Source organism: Cervus canadensis, chromosome 30 (assembly GCF_019320065.1).
Source record: "Cervus canadensis isolate Bull #8, Minnesota chromosome 30, ASM1932006v1, whole genome shotgun sequence".
NCBI classification, from domain to species: Eukaryota; Metazoa; Chordata; class Mammalia; order Artiodactyla; family Cervidae; genus Cervus; species Cervus canadensis.
Genome location: NC_057415.1, coordinates 492275 through 519549, shown reverse-complemented (window position 1 = coordinate 519549; position 27275 = coordinate 492275). Strand labels below are relative to the sequence as shown.

Below are 27275 nucleotides of genomic sequence, written 5' to 3'. Positions count from 1 at the left end.
TCTTCTCAACCCAGGGATCAAACCCACGTCTCTTATGTCTCCTGCATTGGCAGGTGTGTTCTTTACCACTAGCACCACCTGGGAAACCCATACTTACCACATATTGGGATCCTTATTTAATCCTCACAACAAATCTATAAATAAGAAATTCATTCATTCAACAATTATTTATTGAGTGCCTACTATGTACCAAGTTCTGAGTGTTGGGGATATATGTGAACAAAAGGAATCAAGTTCATTCATGAACAAAAAAGAAAGCCCCTGTTCTCAGGGAGTTTACATTCTGGGAATTGTTATCCCAATTTTATAAAGGAAGGAACTGGGATATAAGGAATTTAAGGCAGTGACTCAGGGTCATACATTTAAGTAGCAGAGCTTATCTGACTGACCCCTTAAACCTCATGCCTCGCTGCCTCCCAGGAAGCCAAGAATTGAAAGATGGAGTCTTTAGGGTCAAGAACTGGAGGTGGTGAGGATCCTCTACAGGGTCTCAGGTGGAGAAATGGCAGAAACAATATGGTGTGATTCCCTTCAGGCCACCTTCCCTCATTCTACTTATAATCAGAAGCCAGGCACTTCAGTCTCCCCACACCCCACCTCGACACTCCCTGGGCAGGGTCATGCCTGGTTTTAATGAATTAGATTCCACGCATCCTCAGGATCCCAGCCTCATGCAACCCCTGGAAACCCAATAAACTGGCCCTTTGTCCAACCAAATCTTGTAAACTTGGGTTCCCTCCTGGCTCAAATGCTAGAAGCTGAAAGTGGGTGGTAGAGAAAATGATAGTGGTACTGGGTAAGATTACTAGCTATAAACAGTCCTCAACTTTCACCTTAAACTTTTCGGAGTGGTAGTCCAGTGGTCTAGGTTCCAACCTGCAGTCCTGGCGAACCAATGCCTCTTACCAGGCTGCTGGTGCCATCTTTGAACCTAGAAATCCAAGGGACTGAAGTGGGGAGATGGTGCTGGGGAAAATGAAACGTAAGAAGAAGGGGGTGAAAAGAAGGGGGAAATAAGAAAAAGACAAAACCGAGGAATGGGGGAAGTGAAAGAGGGGGGAGAAAAAGATCGAGCAGACGGGGCACCCGGAGGGATCTGCTGAAAGTGAGATCGGAGAGCTGGGGGAGTCGGGACCCCGCGCGGGGGGCGGATGCAGGCGAGCTGGAGGTCGAGGGCAACCCCAGCTGTCAGCTGGGAACAAAGGCCGCCGAGCCGCTAGGAAGAGCCGCCGGCAGCCCCAGCCAACGAGCGGCGCCGGCGCCGGCCCCGCCCCGCCCCGCCCCGCCCCGCCCCGGCCAATGAGCGGCGCCGACCCCGCCCCGGCCCGGCCGCCCCGCCCTGCCCTCCCGCCCGCCCGAGGCTCCGGGACCCGCGCTGGGGCCGGCGCTCAGGGACCCAGCGAGCGGGCGGGCGGCCGGGCGGGAGAAGGGCGGCGCCGGGCGGGAAGCGAGGTAGAAAGTTACTCTGCTCGCCTCAGCTAGCGAGCCGGAGCTGCGAGCAATCTCGGGACCCGCCCGGCCAGCGCGAGAAGAGAGACGCGAGCACATCGCCAAACACACTGGAAAAGAAAAAAAACCAAACAAACCCTGAAGTCAGCCCCAGGCGCAGGGACAGACAAGGTGAGGTGGACATGGGTCTCGCTCAGTCCGCAAGGAGGGAGCCGGGCTCCGGGGAAACTGCGCTCCCCGCGGCGTGCCAGCGCGTCAGTCTGTCTTTGTCTGTCTGTGCCGGCGTCTGTCCAGGTGTCTTTGTCTCCGCATGTGACTGTCAGGGTCTCCCCTCTGCCCGGGCGCGTGCGGCGAGTCTGGTCCCCGCCTGGAAGAAAGGAGGGTGCGCCCGTCCTTCCGGCTTTGTCTCCTACAGACCGGGTTTATCCACTCCCCGTCCCGAGTCTGGTCTGCGGGGGCAGAGGTGTTGGGTGACACCGAAGTCCAGAAATGAGGAAGCGGGAGATGTACGAGCAGGGTCTGACAGCCGCGGCCGGGCCACTGAACTTTGCTGCCTGGAACTTTGGAGATGGGCTGTGTGTGTCCGCACTGGTGGCAGGGACGCGGGTGCAGTTGGAAGTATAGATTGTTCCACTGAAGGAATAGGTCACAGAGGCTGAGATCGATAGAGAAGGCGGGTGATGAACCTGGGTATTTAAGTGGCCCCCTGCCTGCTTGGGGCTTCCCAGGTGGGGCTAGTGGTAAAGAACCTGCCTGCCAATGCAGGTTAGTGGTAAGAGACACGGGTTCCATCCCTGGATTAGGAAGATCCCCTGGAGGAGGGCTTGGCAACCCACTCCAGTATCCTTGCCTGGAGAATCCCACGGACAGAGGAGCCTGGAGGGCTACAGTCCGTGGGGTCACACAGAGTCAGACAGAGTGAAACAACTTAGCACTGCCTGGAGTCATTCAGCCAAAGCAACACACACACAGTCTCACACCTACACACACATCACATTCATTTCTTTCTCTCACCCACCACAGCAGCCAGCCCCTCGCTCTCTCCCCACTCCCCTACACACACACACACACACACACACACACACACACACGCCCTTCCACACGCTTCTCCAGCCCTTAGAGCAGAGAACTCAGCAGCAACATGCGCCAACCACTGCGGGCTTTGCAGCTCTCGCTCCAGGTGAAAAGGACTAACTGGGGAGGGCCTGGGCGGTCTGCTTGCCCACGACTGTGTCATGCCCAGGAAAGTGCTCCTGATTCCTTGACTTCAGGGCCCTAATTTCCCAGGAATGAGGAGTACTTAGGGCGCTGAGCATCTGAAGTGTCTGGGTCCTTCCTCTGGCCTTCTAAGCACATCCCCTCGCTGCCCCTCTGTTCTGGTCTTGGGTGCTGGCAAACTAGTAAGGAGGCACCTCATCCTGGAGAGCCCTTGGCAGGAGCTGTGGGAGGTAAGGATCTCCTGCAGCCTCCTGGTGGGAGCTGAGGTGCCCTGCTTGAGAGATAAGCTGTCTGCTTGGCACTTCTTCCTGCGTCCTGAAAAAGAGCCTGTGTGTAGGGGCAAGAGAGCGTTTGTAACCTGAGCTTCCTCTGAGTTCAAAAACAATTTTCCCTGGGCATGTTGGGGGAAATACATGTGCTGGAAGTCTGTGGGTATATGTACACACATGAAGATGTGTAGCAGAGACAGCGATTACAGGTAGGAAGGGTGTTTATGTTCAGGGGTGGAGGAGAGTGGAGTCTATGGTTGAAGACTGTGGACAGAGGCATACATGCTAATCAGGTGTGGCGTTTACACCTTGTATTTATCCAGAGCCTTTCTTCTTGAGGTGTTTTCTGTGCATCATAGACGTTATCTCATTTGTTATCTCCTTTACCCGTGAGACATAACTACCAGGTGAGCATGGAGCATTGCTGACTCTCTGTGTTCTGACAGTGAAAAAAGTGAGGCCATAGAGCAGCAAGACTCCTGAGGTCCACAGTTCATGGGAGCAAAGTCAGGCATAACAAGTGGGAGTCCAAGCAGGAGGGATCAGCTGGGTGGACATGACCCGGGGACACTCATCTGTTGGTGATGAGAAGAAACTCAGGTTGGAAAAGAAGGGTGTCTCTTTGAAGGTTCCAGCATGAGAGCTAGAGGGAGGATGGGACATTAGAGATGGTGGGGATTTTGAATGTTGATGGCAGCCTCTGTGTTTCACAAGTAGAACCTGTTTTAATAGTTCAGCTTCTGCTCCTGTCTGTCTATAGGAGGAGCCCCTTGTCTGCCCGTGTGTCCCAGTGGATATGTGTCAGTATAGTTGCCGTTGAAGGGGTGCAGCTGGGTAGTGTGGCTTGGGGAGAGCCAGTGCATTGGGACCATGTGAGGGAAAAATTTGCTGAGCTATTTTGAGAAACTGTGCATCTGCCTATATGGCCACAGACATAGATGGGCTCTAGCTATGGAAAAATGGCTTTCTGATCCCGAAAACATAGGTATACACCTTTGCACTTTTTCAACATTCATTTAAAAAATATTCATTCCGTGCCTACAAAAGGCAAGGCTCTGGGCCTGAAAGTGAGTCTACAAAGATGAATAAACCGATGATGGCAACCCAGTGGTTACGCATCTTACAGACTAGTGTGATGGGAAATATTTAGCAACATTTAATACCCTTCACTAAGTACCCTGTGTGCCCAGTACTTTTGGCTCATTATCTCCTTTAATTCTCAGCAGAGCCCCGCAGGGTATGTATGATTATTAGAGGCGGAGACTTCAATCCCATTGCCAGGATAGGAAATGGAGGAGCAAGGGTCTGAGCTCAGCTTAGCGCTGACCCTGGCTCTTTGCACATTCTTCTGCTACTTTTGAACATGTATCTTCTGTGCAAAATATTCTTGCTCTCTTCTTCTACCTCCACCCAACTAGCCCCCGCTTGCGCTTCAGGTTTTAACCATACAGGATCAACTCCTCCAACAACGTGTCCCTTCTCTCTTTAAGTCTGGGTCACCTGCCTTCCTGTCATTCCTCGCTCTCCTGGCATTTACCCACAGGCTCCTGAAGAGCCTCCAAAGTTCCTAGAGGCAGAGATGTGTCATCAATTCCCAGTTCAGAGTAGTGTTTGGCTTCTAGGAGGAAGTCCTTAGGAAATGCGTGTTTAATAAAGTAACTGGACAGAAAAGAGGTATTAGAGACTCTTGGTGGGAGCACTTTTCCCAGCAGCAGATTTCTGCTGAAGGACACTTGACTGGCGTGACCTCTGATTTTCCTGTCTGTATTACTGGGCCAGCTGTTTCAGGGCTTCTGCCTAACTTGGGCTCCTCCATCCTGGTTCCTGCCTCCAGTAGTTTGGGAGCCTAAAGAAAACCCAGCCTCCACCCACCCTGCCAGCCTACGCACTCTATCTCCAGGTCCTTCGACTGAGAAGTATAATTATACAAGTAGGAGGTGATAGGTGTGATCTAGATTTGAGGTTTCAAAATCCTGCAGTTGGAACCCCCAGGGGGCAGTGGTTCCAGGGCAGCGATGAGGTGTTTCTGGGGTCTGGCCAACAAACCTGGGAAATCTTTCCAACTGCCTGGGAAATCTTTAGACGATTTACATGGTGGGTCACTGAGCTGGCTTTTGAATAGATTTTTGTGCTGCTGCAGTTTAAAAAACACTCTTCTGAAATGGACACTCTCACGGTTCTGCTGGGAGTGTAAGTTGCTCCCATGTTTGGGGAGGTCATTGGGCCGTGATTTGCCCAAGGTCACATGGTTCAGAGTCCGCTGACTCCTTTCCCATGCCCTTTGCACCACCCCGTTATTCCTCGTGTCAGGATTTCACATGCTTTCTCAGAGGTCCTTGATGATTTTCATTTTTCTTTCAAAGATCATCGCCCAAATTTGAAAATCTCACATGTTACATTCTTTCATGCTTGTGCTCAGTCGTGTCTGCCTATTTTATGACCCCATGGATTGTAACCCACCAGCCTCCTCTGTCCGTGGAATTTTCCAGGCAAGAATACTGGAATGGGTTGCCATTTTCTTTTCCAGGGGATCTTCCCAACTCAGGGATCAAACCTGCATCTCCTGTGTTACCAGGCAGATTGTTTACCACTGTGCCACCCTAGCCCAGTTGTCCCTGGCACCTTATATGGATGTGCATGCATGCTAAGTTGCTTCATTATTAAAAGTCTCATCCATGCAAGGTGCCAGGGTGATGGGGGATAAACAAAATGACTAAATAATGGTCTGGCTAAATAAAACTTGTGATGAGAATTGAAGAGGAGCCAGCCCCCATAAATCAGTGACAAGTACGTTGAAAACTGCATCAGGACAACTTTGAACATGGCAGCTGTTCCCCAGGAGGGAGTAAGAGGTGGCTGTGAACGAGACCTTGAAGTTGAACCTAAGGAAGAGATTTATACCTTCCCTATAGAGAGGAAGCATAACAGCAACGTCATAGCTCCCAGATGCAAGTTCAGAGTCCAGGAGATGGGTCTCTCTCTCCAAGGGGAGCCCCTGGAGGGAGCCTGTTACCTCCTTTTAACTGGCTTGACCAGCCATGCAGACCAGACAAAACTGGGCAATGCCGGGTGGGAGGTAACTCTGCTCTTAACAACTGCCTCCAGCCAAGCGACTGTATAGCTTAGCCGCAGATGAGCTCTTCCAGGGGTCCGGAAAAGTGGGCCCGGATGCGTCAGCCAGAGTCAGGTGGGGTGAGTTGGGCTTCTAGCTGCTGCTGTTTTGCATGCTGCCTCTGTATCTGCAATCTCCATCTTGCTTCTCTTTCTTACTTCCTGCCGGACAACAGGCTCTCACCAGACAGCCTAACCATCCTTGGGTTTCCTATTGTAGTGATTTTAATAGCACTTTTTAACTTTAAACGGATTATTATTGTTATTTACAACTCTGACATTTCTTCTGCAATTTGACAGATGAGAAAATTGAATGAGAAGTAGAGTTTTACTCAAGACTTTAAGTGGAATTCTGGGGTTCAACTGGGCCATCTTGACTCCCAATCCGAGCAGTAACCACACAGCCAAATTAAGTAAATAGATTTAGGTTCAGTGAATTGTTGTCAAGTGATTAACGTACAGAAAGAAGAGAGATTTTTAAAATTATAAGAACTCGTTTACTTCTGTAATTATTATAATTCAAGCTTGATGAAAGTCTTAGAGTTTTCTCCCCTTTTTCTGTGTACCCCCTTCTTATCCCCAAACACTTGTTATGCATATAGCTTAAGCTCAGTAAACAAGAAATAAGTATCTGGCATAATGGGATCTCTACTTGAGATGCACTTTAAGGAATGAAATGTATTTTATGTCGGTTCTTTCTCTTTATAGCTAGTCAACTCATAAAGTTTAGTCCATGCTGCATTGAAATTATGCAGATTTTGTCTTCACAGAGTCTGAATTAATGACGTTTCATTGGAATACCAAGTTTTCATCCATAATCTAATTCAGTGTTCCCACCTTATCCATATGCAACGAAGTCCTAAGCTAAAATGGGATTAGCAGTCTCTTCGTTGGTAATGTGAGCAGTGTGTGGAAACCAGACTTCAGGGGTGGTCACATATGGAGGCTGCCTCCCAGATGAGAGAATTGGATGGAGGGTTGGTGGCAAGAGGGTGCAGTGGGGCTCCAACGAGGGGACGCAGTGGAGTTGTGGGGTGGGGAACAGGGGGAGGGTGAAAGAGACAGAGGAGAGAGTGAGTGAGTGTGTGTGTGTTTATGTGCGGGTGCATATGTGCCCTAACAGCTAAAACTAATTGTCCTAATCAATCCAGCAGAGAGGTGATTTTTCTTCCTAAGTGACAGGCCAAATTGGTATCTGAACAGATGTGACGTGGGTTTCGTCCAGCGTCTGGAACAAAGGCAGGATAGAGCCGCCCTCCCCAGATCACCCACAGATTTGCTTCCATGTCAGCTAATCACTGTGAGAGAAGAGAACTGCCTTCAAGATGACTGTGGGCAGACATGTGCACACACACATACACATGTGCACACACACACACACACATCCCATGCATTCTCATCATCTCTGCATCTCAGGTGAGCTCTCCTCTGATACCCACCACACTCGCAGTCACATCCCATAATACCAGTCCTCAAGACTCCTGGCTGGCAGGCCCTGCAAGCCCCACACCAGTGTCCACCTGGGTAGGCCTCTTTCTGGGGCATGGTCCACAGCGTGCTGGGGATAGCCCCCTCCCCCGAAACCACAGGACCTCTGTTTCTGCCATGCCCAGAGCAGTCTGTCCAGTTCTCATCAGCCCCTCAGGGCTGTAGATCTGAGGCCCCAGCATCCATTAGAAGAAGAAGGACCTATCTAGTGAAACTGCCAGCCCCAGGGATGTACAGGGACATGGGCCCCTCAAAGATATCCAAAGTAGAGCTGAGATCAGGGGTGGGCATGGCTCTGAAAATGAGCTGGCATTTCAGAACAAGTCCTGCCCCTCACATGACCTAACCTCCCCACAGAGGCTGCCAGGCGGCTGAGACAGTCCCTGCCCTAGGCACCCGGGCAGGGTTGTGCACTTGGCTCACTGGTCTGTTGGCTTCGGGGGCATCTCCACTTTCCTTGCTGTTTGCAAAGCTATTTGCTGCTAAATCACCCTCCTCCTGGCACCCCGGACTGCTAAATTGGTCTCAACTTGCTGTACTTCCACCCACCACCTTAGTCATTATTCGCTGGCAGCATTCAGAGAGTGGGTGGAAAGCAGCCGAACATTATATTCCTGCTGAAGAGAGAGAGAATTGAGCATAGGCATGCAAGCAAAGGGGAGAGGGAAGGAGGTAACAGAAAGCAAAGGAGGCGGGAGAACAAAACTCAGGCCTGCCGGCACCTGTCCCCGTGACCCCAGCCACTCTGGGTGGTGGGGCACTGGGCCATAGGTGAGTGGGTGCTGGACTGTTAGGAGCCCCAGGCCTTCCAGGGTGAGAGGGGCACACTCACTACTGGGGCTGCCCTGCCCAGTCTGGTCCTTTGTTTCTCCCTTGAACATCTGTTCCCGTGAACTAAAATGTAACTTATATCCTTCCTCCCTGCCTAGTTGATAAACGTTTGAAATTTTATTTTTAGCAATATTGCACAGGTGGGATCTTAGTTCCCCACCCAGGGATAGAACCCAGACCCTCGGCAGTGAGAGCTTGGAGTCCTAACCACTGAACTGCCCAGGAATTCTCAGTGATAAACCTTGTAAAAGAAAGTGTGTCATGCCCCCTGTGCCTAGCACCAGACCCTGGACACACTCGGGGCTGAGCCCCACATAGTCGAGATTGAGGGTGGTGAGGGCTATGGTGGTCCTTCTACCCAGCCATTTCAGGTCTCCCTTCCCGGTGGCTCAGACGGTAAAGAATCCACCTGCAGTTCAGGAGACCCGGGTTTGATCCCTGGCTTGGGAAGATCCCCTGGAGAAGGGAATGACTACCCACTCCAGTATTCTTGCCTGAAGAATTCCATGGACAGAGGAGTATGCGAGGCTACTGAGAGACTAACACTTCCTAAGCTGCTGCCCTAGGACCATAGGGTCTGGGATCCCAGGCACACGAGAAGAGGAGGAATCACAAGGGAGCTTACAGGGTTTGGTGAGGAAGCTTCACGGAGGGAAAGGGTTAATACCACAAAAGAACAGATCAGCTAAGGAAGCAGAAACCTGGAGGCCCTCCATCCTGGCATGGAAGGCCCCCTGTGATCTCCAGCCAGGGTTCAAGACTGTCATCGGCGCACTGGAGCTGGTGGGCAGCGGAGTCAGTTCTCATGTCAAACAGCAGAGACAGCATCAGGCAGAGCAGAGTGACCTTGACAGGAGGCTCTCTGAGTTGCTGATAACATTTGTTTGGTCTCTCGGGAGAGGTTGGAAACACTCAGTGCCAGCCCCAGCTGGTTTGAAACCTGGTGGGCCCATGACCCATCCTCCTTTCCCTCCCACCCTTTTGATAATGGGAAAACCCTGTGAACAGAAGCCTCCACACCGCAAGGGAGGTAGGGACACCAGGGAACCACGCTGAGAATATCAAAGGGTATAAGTCTGGGTGAAGGAGCCCTGAATCTGCCCTTGACCTTCCACCAATTGCTCAGAGGCAGCGCCTGGAGGATGCCTGGGCCACCTCTGCCTCAGCACCTTAGTGGTCAAGAGGTCAGGGCAGCAGAGGTTCAGAAGGACAATGAGGCACCCAGGGCACCTCTTGACCCATGGCAGCCTTCAGCTACTTCAGCCTCAGCTCCTGTCTGCTCCCCCGCCTGCCGGGCTTCTCAGCAGCAAGCCTGCCTGCCCTGGAGGAGGGAGGTTGGGAGGGATTAGACTGTGCTCATATCTCAGGGAGACAACCTCCCCCTCCTTGCTGATCAAATTCCCCCAGCCCCTACGCCTTGTCGGCGCCGGCAGGCAAACCGCGCTGCAGGCAGGTGGGGAAAACAAGAGCCAGTGGGCAGAGCCCCCAGCCGTCCACCTGCACAGAGGAGGGAGGGCCCCACCCCAGGGACCCGCGAAGGCACCCCAGCTGCCCGTGCCCCTCCCCTCAGAGGGCCTGCAGCTGCCCGGCTCAAAGGCTCCGGGCTGGCTGCGGTCAGGCAGGGGCAGGATGCTTGGCTTTTCCCGAGCTGATGTCTCATCTACAAGGGTAACCAGGAGTGCAGGGCTGTCAGTGTCCCCAGGCCTCCTAGCAGTGCCTCAGCCATCTGCTGACTTAGAAACTTCTCTAGATGACATACTCACTTCTATGCTGGAGCTGTCACAGGACCATCAAGGCCAGCGTTCCAAGATTTATTAGGAAACTAAAGAGACTTATTTGAAGCAATTCAACCTACTCTGCATAAAACACAAGGTCTCTGGGTGGAAAGGACCCTTAAATGTCTTTTTTTTTTTTTTACCACATCACAGGGCTTACAGGGATCTTAGTTCCTTGACCAGGGATTGAACCTGTGCCCTCAGCAGTGAAAACGCAGAGTTCTAACCAATGGACCATTAGGGAATCCCCTTAAATCCCAATCTAGTCGCATCAAAACCTTCCTCAAGTCTTTTTTCTACTTATCCCTAAGAGCTGCTGTTTCAGACTCCAGGAACACAATTTGTTCTCTTTTAGTTTCATTCTTTTAAAGTCACAGAATGCTAGGTTCGTGGCAAATACTCTGCTGAATCCTGGAGCATCCTGCATTGGGACAGGAGACAGACACATTTTACAAAATCACAGTACAAAGCCCAGTTGGTCTAAAAATGTCTTCTCGAAAGATACAGTTTGAGAAGGACCCTGTGGGTTGGGTGTGATTCAAAGAGGTGGGGGAGTGGGCGGCACAGATAGGGACCCGAAGTGGCAGGGAGACAAAGGCAAGTTGAGTCAGATCAGGGATGGTCTTGTGTGTCTGGCTCAGAGTTTGGCAGGCAGTGTGGAGCCACTGAAGTCCTAGGGAGAAGAGTGGTGTTGAACAGACCTTGGTTTTGAGAAGTTCATCCAGCAGCAGAGTATAGGATGGATTTGAGGTAGAGAGGCTTCTTTCTAGAAATAACATTATTTATTAGAATGCCTTTCTAGTCTCCTCCCGTGTCCCAGTTGATGGCACATGTTCCCAGAGATCCCACACAGTCTGGAAACATGGTGTGGCCGAGGCTTCAAGGAGAGGGGCGCTCCTAGTCCAGGTTCAAAGGTCAGAGGTCAGTGTGCAGGGTCTAGGCATTATTTATGACAGAAGGCATAGGGAACACCTCGTAGCTTTGGACCTGGAAGAAATCAAGGAGGATGAGGGAGTGGAGGGTTTTTTGGCTGTGATGGGTCTTCATTGTTCCATGAGGGCTTTCTCTAGTTGCACAAGCAGGGACTGCTCTTCCGTTGCAGCGTGCAGACTTCCCATCACAGTGGCTTCTCTTATTTCAGTACACTTATCTCAGTGCGTAGGCTTCAGTAGTTGTGACCCTCAGGCTTGGTTGCTCCGCAGTATGTGGTATCTTCCCAGACCAGGAATCGAAGCAGTGACCCATGCATTGCAAGATGAATTCTTAACCAGGGAAGCCCTGGGCTTTTTGCTGTTGTTGCTTTTTAATGTATGGAGACAGAGGCTTAGGCAGGAGAGGGACTTATTTACTCAGGGCCCCACAACTAGTTTGTGCAGAACCAGGACTGGTGCTCCCACTTCAGACTCCTTTCATTCACCCACTGCTAATTGTAGACAAGGACTGGGGGCATCAGGTCCTCCACCTGGGGTGTCAGGAAGGTTTGCCCAAGGGCACGTCTGAGAGCTTGTCAGCAGTGGGTGCTCTCAGGCTTTGAGGCTTTCTCCTTGTGTGCCGGGGACAGCTGACACCCACAGTCTCTGTTTTTCTCTCTTGTCTTATTTCTCTAAGTGCTTTGGATGCTTTATGTCCTTCTGTTTCTCCAATGGTTCCTTTGTCCAAAAAGTTCTGAAGGGCTCCCGGCTAACATGACAGTGAGGTTTACGAGGCCAGTGGCCGTAGTTATCAGTTGCCATCTTTCAAAAATGAGAAATGAGGTCTCTGCCCCTGTCTCACATGTGCTCAGTTTAAATGAGATTTGTTGCTGCTATTGTTCAGCTGCTAAGTCGTGTCTGACTCTGCAGCCCCACGGACTGCAGTGTGCCGGGCTCCTCTGTCCTTTACTATCTCCCAGAGTTTCCTCAGATTCATGTGCACTGAGTCGGTGATGCCATCCAACCATCTCCTTCTCTGTTGCCTTCTTCTTTTGCCTTCGGGCTTTCCCAGCATCAGGGTCTTTTCCAAAGAGTCAGCTCTTTGAATCAGGTGTCCAAAGGGTTGGAGCTTCAGTTTTAGCTTGGGACATTTAAATGGGAAGGTTGCAGGTGCCACCCAGCATGTCTGATGCCACATCAGGAGAGACTCCTGGACAGGAGGCAGGCGTGCCTTCCAGGGCCTGGAGAGGCTGGTCTCATCAGTCAGGGACCTCCTTCAGTTTCAGAAGGACAGGGTGCCGGGAGTCCCCTGCCCTGATCTCTGAAGCTCTCGGAGCCCCATTCCCCATCTTCCTCTGGAAAGTTCCTCAAGCAAGATACCTACCCAAGAGCGACCTCTTACCTGCTAAAACCTAGCTAGCCAAGGGAAGGGCAAGGCCGTGGCAGTGTCCTGTGAAGTCTCCAGTGAGGAGACTCCAGTGAGACCTGGAGACAGATTCTTTCTCCCAAAACATTCCAGCCCATGCCACATGCTCTTAGGCTCCCAGAGCAGTTCTTTCTCACTTGGGTGTCAACCTTCAGTTCTAGTAGAGAGAGTAGGTGAAGCCTAATAGAGGTAAAACATAGATTTTTTTCATGCTTGCCAGCCCTATGGATGAGTCTGGGAGGGGATAGCAGAAAGAATGTATGTTTGGGGATCAGACCAGTGTTCACATCTCACTCTGCTACCAAACAGTTGTGTGATATTGGGCAAGTCACTTAGCCTCTCTGAGCCTCAACTCTCTCATCTGTAAAATGTTTTGTGTCCCACATAGAAATTTTATGAAAACTGCAAGAGCGAGTGTAAGTCAAAGCACGTGGACCATAGCAGGGGCTCAGTCCCTGTCCGTCTCATCCCCTTTCCATCGGCTCCAAGGGCAGGAAACCTGGAGGCAGAGCTGTCCACGCAGAAGGGTCTGAGCCCTTGGTCCAGGTACATGGCCAAGGGGTCAGGCAGTGATGCCTGTGACAGCCGCCCTCTTGTCTGCTCACTCTGGCGAAGGGGGATAATTGTAACTGAAAACAGATGGGAGGGAATCCCTACCACCTCTGTCACTCTGGATCCCCATTGCCATTGTCAAATTGACTAAATTAAAATTGACTTATAAAATTATGTAGAACAGATGAGCAAGACATCTTTGAGTGCTCTGACATCAAGGCTCAGCACTGAAAGTGAATCTCTTGCTCACATTGTGCTAAATCGCTTTAATAGTGTCTAGCTCTTTGAGCCCCCATGGACTATAGCCCTCAGGCACCTCTGTCCATGGGATTTCCCAGGCAAGAATACTAGAGTGAGTTGCCGTGCCCTTCTCCAGGGGATCTTCCCCACCCCGGGATCAAACCCGGATCTTTTGCATTACAGGCAGATTCTTTACCATCTGAGCCACCAGGGAAGCCCTGGTGCTCACATTGGCTTGTGCCAAATGTGTGTGCAGAGGAGGAGGAGCGAAGAGGGGGTTACTCAGAGACCCTGGGGTTTTCTGCTGCCTCAGGAAGACCCCACAAAGCCATCTTGTGCACGTGTGTGGGACAGAGTTTAGGAGAGGAAGATATCTCCCCAGGGTGAGTGGCTGGAGAGAAGTGGTTTAGACTGCATCTCTTTCTTCCTCCTGCCTCTGGCTTCAAAGGCAATGTCTTTACGATCTGGATGTTTTCTGGATTAGGTAGCATGTATGGTCAGGAAAGGGAGAAGAAAGAAAAATAAAATGAAACTTCTGTCTCTGCACTCTGTCCGTAGGAGATGCACAGCTGCAAGACGGCCCAGGTCTGGCAGAGTCTCCCATAGGAGGATGCAAGGGGCTGAGGGGGTTGAATTCCACATTGGAGAATCTGAGGGACCTTTATTCTCCTTCCGTGGCACTTAGGGCTTCTCAGGTGCTCAGAGGTAAAGAAACTGCCTGCCAGTGCAGGAGACGCAGTTTCGATCCCTGGGTCGGGAAGATCCCCCGGAGAAGGGCATGGCAACCCACTTCAGTATTCTTGCCTGGAGAATTCATGGATAGAGAAGCCTGGTGGGCTACAGTCCATGCAGTCGCAAAGAGTCGGACATGACTGAGTGACTGAACATGCACGCATGCAAGTGACTCTTAAGATAGGCGCAGGCCGCCTGGGGGAACCCAGGAGAAATGGCTCCTTTTTGGGACAGAGTCAGTTCCCAGGATCCCATACCTGAGTCCTGTCTAGGGACAAGCAAACTGGTGTTTCATGCTCCTTCCAGGAGAGCTCAGTATTGCCTTCTTCCTCCTCCTCTGCGGTTGTGTGTGTGTATTTGTGTGTAAATATTCATTTTTTTAGCTGCATTGAGTCTTAGGTCTGCCATGAAGATTCTTCTGTGTCCTGGGGATCTTTCCTTGCAGTGCCCCAGCTCTCTAGTTGTGGTGCAAGCTTAGTCGCTCTGCATCGTGTAAGATCTTAGTTCCCCAACCAGGGATCAAACCCTGGTCCCCTGCATTGAGAGGCAGATTCTTAGCCACTGGACTTCCAGGAAAGTCCCTGTGTGTGTGTGTTTAGTGGAGAAAACTTTCTCATGGTAATGGCATGACCCAGAAAATCGAGGTGACTTCCTCTCCCTGATCTAACATTAGGTCTTATCTTCCGAGTCCAGCAATTTCTCCATTCTAGCATGCTGGGATCTGTTGAGGACAGAGCATCTGGCTTTTAGGAACTTCTGGGAGAGGGGATGCTAACTCAGCTGAGGGGCCAGCAAATGCTAAGACTTGGAGAACGGGAAGAGACCTCAGTGAGCCGCCCAGAACAAAGGAAGCCATGGGACTTGCCTCCAGGCTATCTCTGTCTCCTCCTTTAAATTAAGGGATGGTGGGAAACTTAGTTCAAAGGACTGCCCTCTGCACCATCCCAGGCTGGCAGCTATTAAACTCCCACTTGACCTTGCTTCTTGGATTCAGAAGCTGAGATGTAGAGCTTGTGAAAGCCACATGAGGCAACCCAGAATTAGGTCTTGTCTCATTGGCGTGATGTGGTTTTAGGGAAGTCTGCCAAGAGTCGGATATAGTGGTGTATGTTAAGATTCTCCACCCAGCAGGGCCACAGGGAGATGTGTCCTAAGACAGGAAGTTAAGATGAAGAGATGACAACCTTCTCCCCTCAACCAGAACCCTCCTCCTCTCCCCAGAACCCTTCTCTCCTCCCTCCCTGCCCTGCCATCCTTTCCACCAGCAACAAGGACTGTGCTCTATTGCCTGGCCCAGGAGTGGCTGAATGATGGACAGGGAGGCCATGGGGGTTTCTGGGAGCAGCAGCATAGTCTTCCTGCCTTGTGCAGGCCTGTCCAGGCTGCTCAGCGTTTTTGAGGCCACAGGAGCAAAGGACCCTGGTGATGAGCCACTCCTGAGGACCAGAAAGGCCTTTTAGGATTTCAGTCTTTGCAGACAAATGTGTTGCCACCATGAGGGAGAGTCTGGTTTCTAAGAGTGGTAACTATAAAGGTTTCTTTGGCCAGAAAGTCTCATCTCAGGGTGTTCAGCGTGTACCGGATCCCTTGGGAAACTGAGCTTCGCTGCTGGGTGCATACCAGCCTTGGCCCTGCTCTGAGTCACTCTCCCTGCCCTCAGCATGGAGTGGAGGTGGTACCCTGGGTTCCTCAACTCCATTCTCCCTTCTCCCCTCCCTGGACTCAGGTGAAAAGGAAACCTACAAGTGTTCTTGTTAGCAAGGAGATCAAACCAGTCAATCCTAAAGGAAATCAACCCCGAATATTTATTGGGAGGACTGATGCTGAAACTGAAGCTCCAATACTTTGGCCACCTGATGCAAAGAACTGACTCATTGGGAGAGACTCTGATGCTGGGAAAGATTGAGGGCAAAAGGAGAAAGGGAGATAGAGGATGAGATGGTTGGATGGCATCACCGACTCAATGGATATGAGTTTGAGCAAGCTCCAGGAGGTGGTGAAGGACAGGGAAGCCTGGTGTGCTGCAGTTCTTGGGCTCAAAGAGAGTCCGACACAATTTAGTGCTAAGTAACAACAAGGAGGTGGTGACGAAAACAACCTGAGTTAAACATGTAGGCAAAAGGTAAGGGGTGGCCCAAAGAAACGTTAAAGCCAGAGGCCCACAGAAATGCCTCCAGGGGAGACAGACAAGTCTCATCTCATCCGTACCTGGGCCTGAGCAGGTGTTAGCTGGCTGGGACTCGGGGGGCTTACAGGGGGCACAGGGAGGTGGCTCCAGCTACATCCTAACCTCTGACCTTCTGTATCACCCCAACAGGAAGCTGGACATACTGTACCGCGTTTCCGACTCTCTCCTCCTCTCCTTGAATATGCTGAGTTCTTCCTGCCTGGCAGACTCTAAGACAGTCCCCAGAGATATCAGTGTCCTCAGGGAGTTTACTATCTATTGGTCAGATCTGTGACTTTTAAGCACTTTAAGAGCAATATTGACTAACAATGGATACTGATTACTCATCTTAAAAAAAAAAATCTAATGGCTCAGAGGTAAAGTATCTGCCTGCAAAGCAGAAGACACAGGATATGTGGGTTGGATCACTGTGTCAGGAACATCCCCTGGAGGAGGAAATGGCAACTCACTCCAGTATTCTTACCTAAAGAGTCCCATGGACAAAGGAGCCTGGTGGGCTACAGTCTGTGGGGCTGCAAAGAGTCAGACACGACTGAGCACAACACACACAGTCTCTAAAGGTCCAAAACGGAAGTGTCCCCAGTTCTTTAGATGATGAAGGAAAAGAAATAGAGCCCAGGGAAAGTTGGAGAAAAATATATCAAGAGTTTGAGCCTAGGATTAGACCTCAATAGTATCTTGATTTACCAAATCCTGTATGTTGAATAAACAAAAGCAAAAACTAGCTGCCGTTTACTAAGCTTTCGATTGTATCCTGAATGGTTTACGAATAAAACATCACAAGAGAGAGAGAAAGAGACATATTACGTTCATTAGGCTTATCTGGTACTTTATATTAGCTGGAAAAAGTCTTAGGTTATATTGTATGGGTGAGTGTTAGTAATATAAGTGTTTTAGAAATTACATGAAATTTAAGAAATATGATATGTCCTGGTATAATGTTACAGTAATTCTTATTATCCTATAATGTTGTGTGACACAGAAGTAACTAAATTTTCTTATCAATTGCATTGTAACAAAGTCTCATTTGATATTTAAAAAAAAAGTCAGTCAGTACATACAGAAACCTTATGGAGTAGGTACTGCAATCAGCCCCAGTTTACAAGCAAGGAACAGAAGCTTAGAGCAAGGTCCCAAGACTAGGGATGTTGTAAGGCATAGTTCTGGCAAGACAGAAAAGGAAAGACGACCTCAACAGGAGTAGGTTACCTTTATTCAGGCAAGGAGGGGGGACAGTCGGCCTAACGACCAGGCTGAGCGCCGAAGGGGATCAGGGAGGCTTCATACTTATAGGGAGGTTTGTGGAAGTGATAAGGGAAATGTCAATCAGGCGGGATATTTTGAGTATTCTTTTGTTGAGATGACATTTGTAGTTGGGCAGGGGGTGATAAGTCTGGGCGGGTGTAGGGGGTGGTAGGTTTCCGGACAGCGGGTGATAAGTCCCAGATAGATGCAACTGGCCTGGAGCATCAGGATGGAACTAAAGTTATGCTCTGTTTTCTCTGAAGTTAGATGATTCAGCAAGGGGCCTTTGAGACTGTTGTTCTCTTTTCTAGGCCCAAAAAACTCCTTCAGATGTAAGGTTAAAGGGGATTATAGACCAACCCGGAGTACACGGGTTGGTGAAGGAGCAAACACAGTGAAGGTGAGGTCTAGAGGAGCCTGCAAGCCTGGGTGGGAGCTGGCTTCCCTGACTGGCGGTGAGGTCTGCCCTGGGCCAGGCCCTGCATGCCCGACCCTGACACCGTTGGAGATAAAGAACTAGAGCACTGTTGGCCTCAGCCAGGTTCAAAGTCAGGCATGGCCACTTGCTAGTACACAACCCAAGGCCTCATTTCCTGCCTCTGTCAGACGCGGATGATGATAGTGCCCTCTCAGGGCGCCTTGGGGGGCAGCCTGCGTCCCATCATGTGTGAACAGTGCTGAGTCCAAGACCGGAGGAGGCAGCAGTGGGAGTTTGAAGGGAAACCAGTCCCCCTGCTTGACATCTTCAGACTCTGCAGGTCAGCTGAGCATTCTCCTCTGGCCAGAGGAAATGGAAGGAGAAGGCGGCTGTCCCCCACCCCCAGCCTTTCCTGGCAGCGACCCCCTTCCTAAGCTGTGGGAGGCTGGCGATCAGCCTGTTCAGAGGAGACTCCTGACTGTATCCAGGTCCTGATTCTTCAGCGAGGCAGAGACTCAAACATCCCCCAGCTGTGTAGGGGAGGGAGGGAGCTGGAGGGAAGGAATCCCTGCTCTGGTGATCTGCCATCACAGACAGCTCCACTCCCTCTTCTCGCTGGGCAGAAGAGGAAAGCTGACTTGGAGGTGGAGGAGGCACGACCATGCCCTGGAGGCCCAGAGAGGGGAGCTGGGCTGGTCGGTCCAGCCCCCTCCCCTCACCCTGAGGACCTCACCAGGAGCAGCTGAGTGGAAAAGACCCTACCCTGCCTGGTGGTGGCGCAGGCGCAGGTGGCCTGGGGGAGAGGAAGGCAGCCAGGACAGCATTCTTCCTCCCCCTCCTCCCCCACCACCCCAACTCTGGAGCTCTGCCGAGGTCACCCTGCCTCCCATGTCCTAAAGGTGACATCGCTCTGCCAAGTGGGGAGGCCAAGTCAAGAACCAGGCAAGCTCAGGAGCACTTTGGGGAACCAGGGTGGAAAGGAAAACACGAGGGACAGAGAGAAAAAGAGTGGGTAGCCAGGTTTATAGATTTAGCTTCTGGCCTTCCTCTCTTTCTCACTGAGTGCCTCAGTCAGCTGGGGCTGCTGTAACAAAATCCCGTAGTGTAGATGGCTTAAAAAATGACCTGTCATTTCTCACAGTTCTGGGGGCCAGGAAGTCAAAGATCAAGTTGCCTATAGATCTGGTGTCTGGTGAGGGCTCACTTCCTGGTTTGCAGATGGTTACCTTCTTGCTGTCTCCTCGAGTGGTAGAGAGAGAGGAAGCCCTAGTATCTTTCTGTTCTTTATTAGGGCATTAATCCCATCATGGGGGCCCTACCCTCACAAGCTCATCTAAATCTGATCACCTCCAAAGGCCCACCTCCAAATACCATCGCATGTGAGGTTATGGCTTAGACGCATGAATTTGGGGGACAGAAACGTTCAGTCCATAGCCCTGAGCATTTGTTGGGCTGCAGTGCCTTTGGAGCACAAGACCAGTAGAAATGAGGGTTCCTGCCTCTGAGGGCACAAAACCCCAGTGAGGAACACTTGGGAGAGAACAGCACTGCGTGTAAAGTCAGGACACACTGTTTTGGAATGCACGTAGGGTGGATTTGAATCCTCATCTGCCTCTCATCCCCATGTGACACTGGAACAGTTCTTTGTTTTCTCCGAGTCTCATTTCCTCATTGGTGAGTTAGAAAGAAAACCACCTTGGAGAAGTTATTATGAGAATAATTTTAAGTGAAAATTTTATTGAAGTATAATTTATATACAAAAGTGTACACAACCCATGGATGAACAACTAGGTGAACTTCAAGAACTTCATACAAATATAGCCCAAGTTAAAAGATAGAGCTTTAGAAGTATTCTAGAAACTCCTCTGGGCCCCCTACCAGTCACTCACCCTGGCACCATAATTGATACCTCTTTTTAAACTTCTTATTAATAGAATCATATAGTATGCATTCATTTCTAAGAGACAGGTCCATATAGCAGTTAATTCCATCATTCTTATTGCTCCATAACATTCTACTATAAGAATAGGCCATGGCTCATTTATTCTACTTTGGATAGAGTGTAGGTTTCCAGATATTTCCAGTTTGGGACTCTTACAATGCTGCTAGGACTTTTAGGAAACACATGTGATCGTGTCTACTGGGTGTGCATCTAGAAGTCAGATTTCTGGGTCATTAGGTGTGCATATGTCCAACTTGAATAGACCTTGCCAAGTATTTTTCAAGTGTGGCTAAACATATCTGCACTTTTACCCGTGGTATAGGAGATGTCACTTGCTTTACATCATCACTAATGCTTGATGTTGTTGGGCAGACTTTTTAATTTGCCTTTATAGGCTTCCCTGGTGGCTCAGACAGTAAAGCGTCTGCTTGCAATGCGGGAGACCTGGGTTCGATCCCTGGTTCAGGAAGATCTCTGGAGAAGGAATTGGCAACCCACTCCAGTACTCTTGCCTGGAAAATTCCATGGATGGAGGAGCCTGGTGGGCTCCATGGGGGGAGCCATGGGGTAGCAAAGAGTCAAACACGACTGAGTGACTTCGCTTCACTTATAGTGCATGGGTAAAGAATCCATCTGCATGCAGAAGGCACCAGGAGACGAGGTTTCAATCCCTGGATTGGGAAGTTCCCCTGAAGGAGGAAATGGCAGCCCATTCCAGTACTCTTGCCTGGAGATTTCCATGGACAGAAAAGCCTTGTGGGCTACAGTCCTAAGGGTCACAAAGAGTCAGACACAACTGAGTGACTCAACACACACAATTACGGTTTTAATTTGCATTTTCCTGAACCAGTCATAGTGGGCACCTGTGTATACATTTTGGCCATTTCCATATCTTATTTTATCAAGTGCCTAATTCAAATTTGGTGTTAATTTTTAATTTGGCTTCTGTTCTTTTATTTTTTCAGCTGGGCTGGGTCTTCATTGCAGTGTGGGCTCCTGGTTTGCGGCACAAGGCTCCTCTCTAGCTGTGGTGTGCGGGCTCTATGGCGTGTGGGCTCCTCTCTAGCCATGATGTGCAGGCTCAGTAGTCGCAGTGATTGGGCTTAGTTGCTCCACACCATGTGGGTTCTCAGCTCCCTGACCAGGGATTGAACCTGTGTCCCCTGCATTGGAAGGCATAGTCTTGACCCTTGGACCACCAGGGAAGCCCCTGGCTTCTGTCTTTTTATTAGAGAGTTATAAGAGTTCTTTTCTGTGTTCTTATAGGAGTTCTTTGTCAGTTAAGTGTATTATAAATATCTTCTTCCACTCTCTGGTTGGCCATTTCACTGTCAATGGAGACCTTTGATGAAGATGGATTCTTCATTTTTCAGTAATTTTCCTTTATGGTTACTGTTTTTTCTGTCCTGGTAAAGAAATGTTTGCCTATCCAAAGCCAAGAAATTGTTCTCCTGCTTCCTTCTAGATGCTTTAGTGTGTGATGTTTTCCGTTTATATCTACAGTTCATCTGAAATTATTTGTGTGCAGTATGAGGTAGGAATCAAGTTTCACTTTTTAAATAGATGGATACAAGCTGATCCAGCAGCAATTTAAAAAATGATCTTTATTTTTCAGTTGCTCTGCACTATCTTCTTTGTCATAAATCAAGCAATCATACATGTGCAAGAATGTTTCCGCTCTATTCTATTTGTTGATTTACCTGCCTTTGTGTCTATTACATTGTCTTAATTACTGTTATTTCATAAATCTTGAAATCTGGCTGCATGTACCCTCCAGCTTTGTTCTTTTTCAGGATAGTCTTGGTTATTTTTGGTCTTTTGCATTCTGATATATAACTGCTGGGTTTAGACTGGGATCAAATCAGTCAGTTTGGAAAGAATTCGGATCTTTGGGATATTGACTCTTCTAATCCATGAATTTGACATATGTCTGCATTCATTCAGATTTTCTTTAATTTATCACAATACTACTTTACAGTTTATGGTGTGGAGGTCATGTATACCTTCTGTTGTTTTCAGGCATACACATTTTTTTTTAATGTTTAAAATTTTTCTTTCTTTATTGTTAGTATACAGAAGTCAATTGTTTTTTATATACTGGCCTTGTATCCAGAGACTTTTCTAAATTTATTGCAAGGGTTAAATGAGATAACAGGTAAACCCCCAGCACGTTGTTGGAGCTTGCCAACTCCTATCTGTGTGCCAAAGATGAGGCGGGTAAGGGACTCGCTACTAAGGGTACATTTAGTAAGGGGATGAGGCCATCAGGTTGGGAAAGTCAGTGAGCTCTCGAGGGCAGGATTTGCTGGGCCAGCTAAAGGAAGGTGAATCCCATGGAGAGAAACAACACAAGAACCATAAGAAAACTGCCTTGTAATTGTACTGATTTATTTATTGGCTATGCTGGGTCTTCGTTACTGCATGCATGCTTTTCTCTAGTTTGGTCAAGTGAGGCTGTTCTCTAGTGGAGGCGCTCAGGCCTCTCACTGCGATGGCTTCTCTTGTTGCAGAGCACGGGTTTCAGGGTGTCCGGGCCCCTGTGGCTGTGGCGTGTGGGTTCAGTAGCTGCGACTCCCGGTCTCAGGCTCCAGCTGTGTTGCACGGGCTTGGTTGCTCTGCAGCATGTGGGGTCTTCCCAGATTGGGGATCAAACCTGAGTCCCCTGCATTGTCTCATTGCCACTGAGACATGAGGAAAGCCCAGAACACCACCTTGAATCAACCCTGAGAGAAGTCCCAGAGACCTGAATAGGATGTAATGTTGGTACTGCACCCACAGTTTTTCTCCACTGTGTAATTGATCCTCACTGCATAGCTATGTTGTTGTTCAGTTGCTAAGTTGTGTCCAACTCTTTGTGACCCCACAGACTGCAGCATGCTAGACTTCCCAGTCCTTCACAATCTCCTGGAATTTGCTCAAACTCATGTCCATTGAGTCATCCAACCATTTCATCCTTTGTTGCCCCCTTCTCCTCATGCCCTCAATCTTTCCCAGCATCAGGGTCTTTTCCAGTGAGACAGCTCTTTGGACCAGGTAGCCAAAGTATTGGAGCTTCAGCTTCAGCACCAGTCCTTCCAAAGAACATTCAAGATTGATTTCCCTTAGGATTGACTGGTTTGATCTGCTTGCAGTCCAAGGGACTCTCAAGAGTCTTCTCCAACACCACAGTTCAAAAGCATCAATTCTTCGATGCTTAACCTTCTTTATGGTCCAACTCTCACATCCATACGTGACTACTGGTAAAACTATAGATTTGATTATATGGACCTCTGTTGGCAAAGTGATATCTCTGCTTTTTAATATGCTGTCTAGGTTTGTCAAAGCTTTTCTTCCAAGGAGCAAGTGTCTTTTAATTTCATGGATGTAAGATCTTTCTGTCCTTCTCAGAGATAAGAAAGGGACTCAGAGAATTAAGCGTCTTGGCCGAGCTCTGTCCATGAGGAAGTCAGTGGGAAGACAGGCATCAAGCACAAGTCTTGATTTCCCCTCTTAAGGCAGAAGTTTGCTGATACTATCAGATGGTGCTGTGGGTCTTGATGAGACCTTGGAGCAGGAAAAGGTTATCAGGAAGATAAGTGATGTGAGTGTTGAAATCTGTGTTTAGAAGACCTTTGTTCAGAAGGGTTAATGGAAAGAGACACAGGTCCCCCCCCACACACACCTTTTCTTTATGGCCACACCACATGGCATACAGAACATGTCCAACCAGCGACTGAACCAACACCCTCTGCAGTGGAGGTGTGGAGTCTTAACTACTGTGCCACCAGGGAAGTCCTTTTAACAATTATTTGTTTCCTTTTTTTTTGGCATTTCCATGTGGCATGTGGGATCTTAGCTTCCCAACCCGAGATCGAACCTGAGCCCCTTGACTGGAAGCATGAGATCTTAACCACTGGGCCACCAGGGAAGCCCCTGATCAGGGCCTCTTAAAGGTCACGCCGCATGCCAGGGAGAGATGCCACAGATGCTCGGGGAGGGCGGAGTGGGAACAGAGAGAGGGTGGTCAGTTACCCCCCCAGTCAGGTGCACGGCTCCCTCCGCGTGGGACAGATCCACTGAGGAAAGTACCTCTGGGGCTTCTGAAGCTCAGTTTCCCATTTTCAAAACCTGTGAAATGTCCATTTCTTTTACCATTTCTCATGTTGTTGCTGGGTTTTGTGCTCAGTACTTCCACAGTCCTTCCTGCTGTGAACTGCTTCTCTTTGTGAGCTGTGGTCCTTTGTCTAGAATTGACTATGTGTCTGACTTTTTGCAGCCCCATGGACTGTAGCCCAACAGGCTCCTCTGTCCATGGGATTCTCCAGGCAAGAGTACTGGAGTGGGTTGTCATTTTCTCCTCCAAGGGATCTTCCTGACCCAGGGATCAAACCCACATCTCATGTATCTCCTGCACTGGCAGGCAGATTCTTTACCACAGAACCACCTGGAAAGCCCTTCTCATGACTAAAGCCAAACCAAACACAATAAATTCTCCCCACCTTGCCCACTGCTCTGCTGGGCCCCTTTCCCCAGCAGAAGGCTGCAGGCTCCCAGCTCTGAACACACTGACCTCGTTAATCTTCCGAGGACAGTCTGCTCTGGTCTCTCGGAGATGGCCAACTGTGGTCTGTGCTCACTCTTTTAACTTGATTCTTTCATCCCAGGACTCTCTTTAAATAGCTCTGCTGCAGGCTGCGCTCTCTCAGCACGGGGCTGAACTTGGCAGTGGGTATACACCAACAATCCTGTCTTTCCATTCAAAGCCACTTTGGTTTCTGATCTCATCAGTTTCTCTTAAAGTGTCTGTATAGAGACTATTGACCTCGATGTCCAAGAGCAGAGGATGGAGAGGAGCCTCGGAGAGAATTACTCACTCAGAACCACTCAAGAGCGTCCTAGTCAACAGCCCAGGGGAGCAAGTTTAAGCCTCTAGGCCATTGTCATTACTTGCTGTTGTCGTTGTCCAGTTGCTAAGTCATGTCTGACTCTTTGCAACCCCATGGACTGCAGCACACCAGGCTTCCCTGACTTCACCATCTTCCGGAATTTGCTCAAACTCATGTCTATTGAGTCAATGATGCCATCCAACCATCTCATCCTCTGTTGCTGCCTGCTTCTCCTGCCCTCAATCTTTCCCAGCATCAGGGTCTTTTTCAATGAGTCACTCTTTGCATCAGATGGCCAAAGTATTGGAGCCTCAGCTTCAGTCCTTCTGATAAATATTTACTACTCCACCATTAAACAACATCAACAAAAGAGCCAAAAAACTCACACAGGAGTTAGGGGGAGGTGGGTGGTAGGGGTGTGGATAACGAGCATCTCTGAGATTCCCTATATTGGGTCACTGTTGCCTGCCATGGGAACCCAACTGTGAACTTGAAAGATTTCTATGGATTCTGGCCCAGTAGGAAGTGAAGCCTCTGGAGAGTTCTCTCCTTCCTCTGTCTTCCTGCCTCCATGGAAAGGCCTGGAGCCGGGCAGGCAGGACTTGGTAGCTGCACTGGCCAGATGCGCTGAGGCCAAGGTGGGCTGGCAGTCTGTTCTCTGGGGGTCTGCAGTACAGCCAGGATCCTCCGAGTCCTTCCTTCCTGTGCCCCACCCTCTGTAGCATCTCAGCAGTACTTCCACAGTCCTTCCTGCTGTGAGCTGCTTCTCTTTGTGAGCTGTGGTCCTTTGTCTAGAATTGACCGTGTGTCTTCCTGGAACAGCCAGGCAGGGAGGAGAAATTGAAGCCGAAACAGGCTGTCTCCTTGGAAAAGTCTTCTAGAGGAAACCATTGAACCCACATCCATCTCTGGACCTCCGGGTCCACCGCCCCTTTCCCATCAGATACTTCTAGACACACCTGAGCATGAATGAAAGTCTCCTCTGAGACCAAGGAAGCTTCTGGGGGAAGTCCCTGGGCTCAGCCATCCTCCACCAAGCTGAGCCATCCCCACTTCACCCACTTCTGAAGCCCCAGAGGATGGAAGGGAAATGCCAAATTCTACTTAAAATGGCAATGGAACTAAAGTTTATTGAGCACCTATTCTATGCAAATACTTTATTTTACATTCACTATCACGTCATCTAATCTTCAGAACCAGGAAGATGCCCTAGGGAAGGGAATGACAGCACACTCCAATTTTCTTGCCTGGAGAGTCCCATTGACAGAGCAGCCTGGTGGGCTACAGTCCATGGGGTCGCAAGGAGTTGGGCAAGACTGAGCAACTCAGCACAAACTTAAGAACAACCCTGGGCTGTATATATCAGTGCTTTTCTACTGGGACCCATTTTTCTCCCATGGGAAATATTTAGCAATATCTAAGTCTTTCTCTTTTTGTGCTGTACTAGATCTTTGTTGTGGCACGCAGTCTTTTCTAATTGCAGCATGCAGGTTTAGTTACCCCAAAGCTTGTGGGATCTTAGTTCCCCAGCTAGGGGTCAAACCCTAATTCCCTGTATTGGAAGGTGGATTCTCAACCACTGGATCACCAGGAAAGTCCTTAAGACATTTTTCAATGTCATGCCTGGGCAGGGGAAGTGGGGCAGAGAGTGAGTACAACTGGCATCTAGTAAATAGAGGCCAGGGATGGTGCTAAACTTCCTGCAATACATGGGACTACAGCTTATAATAAAGAATTATCTAGCCCAAGAAATGCAACTGCAATTTTCAAGAACAAAAGGAAAGACTGGGGGTTCAAAGCAGTTAAGTAGCTTCCCCAAGGTCTTACAGCTAGTAGTCCATGGCCAGGGACAGTACAGTTCACATCAGTGTGATCTGAAAGCCTGTGATCTTTTGACTACAAAATGCCCCTATTCAAAAGCAGTGACCCACCAGGTCCTGCCTCCTGGCAGAACAAACGTCATCGTTTCTCACTAGACAAGCAAACACTGATCTGCACCGCCAGTCAGGGAGCCTGGGAGCAGCTGCTCTGGTGCAGACTTTTCCCACCGGGTGCTCTAGGGAATCACAGAGTTATGAACCCCTGCCTCTTCCCTCCAGACATCGGGGCTGTCATCTGAATAGCTACATGTGCACATGTGTTAACACAAGCTCGTGTACCCGATGCACAGAGAAGCCAAACAACCTGAAACGTTGGAGTCTGGAGCAGAATGAGGTTTATTGCAAGGCCATGCAAGGAGACAGGCTTCCCTGGTGGCGCAGCATTAAAGAATCTGAGTGCAATGCACGAGATACGGGTCTGATTCCTGAGTTGGGAAGATCCCCTGGAGAAGGAAATGGCAGCCCACTCCAGTAATCTTGCCTGGAGAAACCCATGGACCTCTGGGCTCGGTGGGCCACAGTCCATGGGGTGGCAAAGAGTCGGACACGAATGAAGCACTGGATATGCTCGCGCGCATGCATGCAAGGAGATGGATGGCTCATGCCCTAAAAAGCCTTGAGCTTTCAGAAGGTTTCAGCAAAGCATTTTTTTTTTTTTTTTAATTTTTTATTATTTTTTGGTTGTGCTGGGTCTTTGTTGCTGCATGGCCTTTTCTCTAGTTTCGGTGAGCAGGC

At 49.6% G+C, this 27275-nt stretch overlaps 1 protein-coding gene across 3 annotated transcripts in view; it reads left to right on the top strand.

Annotated features, from left to right (window-relative positions):
• The first annotated feature begins 1350 nt into the window (after positions 1-1350).
• Positions 1351-27275, top strand: part of LZTS1 (leucine zipper tumor suppressor 1) — a 65951-nt gene continuing 40026 nt past the window's right edge. For all 3 annotated transcript variants that reach the window (XM_043453394.1, XM_043453395.1, XM_043453393.1), the window contains exon 1: positions 1351-1620. The gene's annotated coding sequence lies outside the window, so the exon portion shown is untranslated. The remainder of the gene's footprint in view (positions 1621-27275) is intronic.